The sequence below is a fragment of the Rhincodon typus genome, chromosome 12 (assembly GCF_021869965.1).
Source record: "Rhincodon typus isolate 14 chromosome 12, sRhiTyp1.1, whole genome shotgun sequence".
NCBI lineage: Eukaryota > Metazoa > Chordata > Chondrichthyes > Orectolobiformes > Rhincodontidae > Rhincodon > Rhincodon typus.
In genome coordinates this window covers 21,134,430-21,138,967 of record NC_063343.1, presented here as the reverse complement: position 1 = coordinate 21,138,967, position 4,538 = coordinate 21,134,430, and positions in this window count along the sequence as shown.

The following is a 4,538-nucleotide window of genomic DNA, read 5'->3' as shown; positions in this document are numbered from 1 at the left end:
CTGAGCTAAATCTTAATGAAAATTTTGCAAATTGTAGCCAACATTGTCAAAACAATTATAACAACTCAAAATAAAAGAAAAAGAGCCAATATTTAACCAGAAGTGTTGACAGAAATTCAAGTGACTAGTATGGAAGCTAGAATCCCATGGGAGATGGTGTCATGATTTTTGGATTTTTCACCTTGTTTTTCATAAACAGTTAGGTTTAAATATAAGGAACTCAAAGGAAAAGGCAGAATCGTCCCAAACCCTGATCGACATGGGGCATGGCAAGAAAATTGGGAAATTGTACGGGAAGGCCAGAGATATCAAGAGCAAAGCGCCCTATTTCCAAACAAGTGTTTTATCGTAAGACAATATTCCTGCTAGTGAGTAGCATGAAGCTTGTTGGCAAGCATTAGATGTCTTTGTTACCTAACCTCACCTCATTTCCATTCTCCCGGCTATCAGATAGAATCTAGACAATGACATTTCCTGACATGAAAGTCAGAGTGATTATCTAGCAACTCCAGGTCAGGGTTTGTTCTTCTGGACCTCTATTTTGGGCATTAGGTACCCACATCTCAGGGCACAGACTTTGGGCTGTGACTGGACACACACCGCCTATCCACAGACATTGGCTTTGGACATGTACCAGCGTCACTACATCATCGTGGCATATCTGCATTTCACATACTGCATTGGTTCTCCCCACCTTGGAATGCTGATCCCTGACATTTTGTGCACAGGGATGGGCACCTGAATCATGGACTGGACCAGGATGCATTTCAGGGTTCCTTACTAGATCCTAACACTGACTCATTTTATGCCTATTTTGATACTCACATCATCTCCGATTTGCAGCTTTGCCTTTTGGTGCTTTGGCCCCTCAGCTGACCACTCAGTATTTCTATCTTGACTTCTGTTTAGTACAGACATAAAGCCAGGTAGCTTGTCACGATCACCAGCAGTGATCAGTCAATGACGTGGACAGCTGACGTTGTGATAAAGAACTCTCCTTCTCAACTTCTGTGCTGTGGTGACTTTCAACTTAAGCCACCACAAGTCTTCTCTCTTTGGGCAGCACAGTGGCTCAGTGATTAACCTGCTGCCTCACAGCACCAGGGACCAGGTTCGATTCCACCCTCGGGCAACTGTCTGTGTGGAGTTTGCACATTCTCCTCATGTCTGTGTGGGTTTCCTCTGGGTGCTCTGGTTTCCTCCCACAGTCCAAATATGTGCAGTTGTCTAGGGTGGGAAATACAGGGATGGTGTAGGGGGTGGGGCTGGATGGGATGCTCCTCGGAGTATCGATGTAGGGTCAATGTGGACTCAATGGGCCGAATGGCCTGATTCCACATTGTAGGGATTATATGATGTTGCTGTATGGCATCATGTTATGTTAATGTCACAGCTGCACTATGTATCAGCTCTGTATGTGTGAAAATCACTGCATGAGGTTCAACAAAATGATCATGTGTCAAAGTCTAAGGAGAGTAGCCTTCATTCAATTTAAGGGAGAAAGCCTTCATTCAGGAGGTCCTGGCACAGCAGGTTAAAGGCAGCCTCTAATGTCACTCCAAGGACTTGGGCACAATCAGTCTGCCATTTAGAGTGGTCACAGTCAAAGCATTCATCCTGTTACACTTCAGAGAGAGGGCCATGGTCAATCATGTTTCACGTGCAGCCGGTTGGGTAGTCAAGGAAGCCAATTAGAGAGTTGCACACATCTGTTGTTCAGTGTTCTCCAGCTAAGTTGGTCAGAAGGATGGGCCATGTCATTCTTGGGGGTCTGCCTACTAAAAGTCAAGGTAGGGATTATCAGGATTCACTGCTGTGGGAGTGAAGTGTGGAGATTGGAGATACCATGCTGGTATGCAATGGTTGTGACCACATTCAGAGGGGACAGGTAAATTTTACTTTTTAGTGATATGAGGCCCTTCAGAGCATAACAGCAATGCACAGACGCCCATGGTGAAAGACATTTGTGAATGCTTATGCTATGTGTGAACTTTGGGCAGCACAGAAAATCAATTCAGCTAATGGCTGTGCTGCACAAGCAACGCATTAAAGATGAGAAAGGTTCAGCCTAGTTGCCAAGGTAGCCAGCACTTTCAAACTGTTCACTTCACATCCTGGTCCATAAAACCTTTTGTGGCGTTAGGAATGGCTGTGCTCTGCAGTTACAGTGACAAAGACATTTGCTCACACATCTGCTGATGTAAAGTGAACATATATTAACAAATGTAATAATATATTTACAGTGAAGTGTCACCCATACCACCTATGTGCCCTTAGTAGGAGGAAGAGAAAGAGGAAATTGTCTTCTAAGTCTTGAGATCTGCAGCTGGCATGGAGGGACCTATCCTGTAATAGAGCCTGTTGGCCTTAGAGATTTGGTCAGGCGACCTCAGTGGCTTTTGTGGCAACAGGGCCCAGACATGCTACGAGGTAAGTGCACCTTCCTCAGCTTGAAGTCCCGCAGAGCTGAGGGTGGAGGTGGAAAGTCCAGCCGCCTCCGAGTGTGTCCTGGGAGGTGTCTTCTGAGGAGCCTGTATGTGGTTTCTCCTCTAACAGGGTGCCTATCGGCATCAACCTGATTTCTTATGAGAATGGGGCATAACTGGAATAAGGTCAATGTTCTTCATGCCCCTGTCACCTTGCCTATGGTGCTGACTGATGGAGTGCAGATCTGTGAGCACATCACACAAACTCTGAGAGAACTGGACTACAGTCCACGTGACAGTTGCTGACCTGTCCATGAAGGCAGCCAGATGCTTACATGGACTGACGCAGCAGGGCCTTCATTATGTTAGTGTAATCCTGCAATCTTTGTGTCAAATAGTCTGCTGCACTCCTGTGTCGGGTAATCTTGTTGCTGTCCAGGCAGGAAAGGACCCCTTGGTGATTATGATGAACAACTTCAATCAAATGTAGAGGCACACGCAGGAGTGCAGCAGGCAGGTTTGCCTTCCTCTACGTTTGATTGAAGTTGCTCATCACTGACACCAGAGGGTCCTTTCCTGCCTGGGGCTAAGCTGGTGCCTGGTCCTTTCTGGGGCATTTCTTCCTCAGCAGAGATGTACTCGTTGGGAGGTGGTCCGGGCTCTAAACCAGCTAAAATACCCGCTGAAGTATCAGTATCTGGTGGGGGAGATGTAGGAGGCATCTGTGGTTTCTTCCTCAGAGATTGAAGAGTAGATGTCTTGTGGAGCCAGCCTTTGGCTGCCAAGACTGTGATGATGCCATTTTTACCTGCAGGAGACAAAGAAAATTATTTTCTTTTTTATTCATTAATGAGATCTGGCTGGACCCGTATTTATTGCCCATCCCTAGTTCTCTTGAGAAGGTGATGGTGAGCTACCTTCTTGAATCACTCCAGTCAGTTTGGCAAAGGTGGGCCCACGATGCTATAAAGGGAGGAGTTCCAGGATTTTTGACCCAATGGCACTGAACGAACAGCAATATAGTTCCAAGTTAGGATTGTGAGTGAATGCATTGCTAGCAAGGGGTAGAATTTTGGCCATGATAGGAATATATTCTCAGTGGCAGTAATGAGAGGCTAGCACAATAATGCTTCTTACTTGGTTGCCTGAACATGGATGTTTCATTATCTCTGCAAGTGTTATCTCGATCCTTGACAGCAAGCACCAGGATCCTCACCTTGAGTAAAGATCTGAAGAAGGGTCACTGGACCCAAAACATTATCTCTGCTTGCTTTCCTTAGATGTTGCCAGACCTGCTGAGTTTTCCCAGCAATTTCTGTTTTTGTTTTTGATTTTCAGCACCCGCAGTTCTTTGGTTTTTCTTTCCTCACTTTGAGGGGCCAAATGTTGGGACCTCACGCCTGTTTTGGCTCTCTTGCCCTATTTTGGGCAATTTTATGGAGTGAGCATACAATATAAGAGAGAAGATGGTGATACTTACCCTGGCAGGGCAGAGAACGTCATTCTTGCAATATTGCTGGACATTTCTTCAGAATGTACTGTACTGACCCAGGTGGCAACTTCAAACCAGGCTGACAGGGTCTGGTGTTGTGCCTCCTTTGCCAGTCCTGGATGCTACGAATTATCCTCCTCTGCGCTATCTTAACCACCAGGACCTCCGGATCCCTATTTGCAAATTGTAGCACTAAATTTCCCTTCCCTATCATGTCCAGAGCAAATAAATTGAACTTGCAACTCTGGATTGCCAGCGTATTATTGAGTGCACAGTGGCCTTTTAAAGATGTTTCTGGTGGCAGGAATCTCAGAATGCCTTTGCTGAGTGGAAGAGTACAATGAGCAGACTGCCATAGGAGCACTGTGTGAAGGTATTGAGGCAGATTTGGGAATGATAGTGTGAGAAAACTCACAAGGCAAGATAAAAGAGAAACCCTCCATGCAACTCATCAAGAATGACATCATTGATTTAATGGTAAGATTCAGCTCAAACTATCAGCAAGGTTTCTTAAGAAAAACTGACGGGAATGTAAGGCAAAAGCAGTAATCTTCTCCATAGATTTTAAACAAATCCGTATTAATTAGCTTAAATGATCTTAAATCAGCTTAAATCCCTTT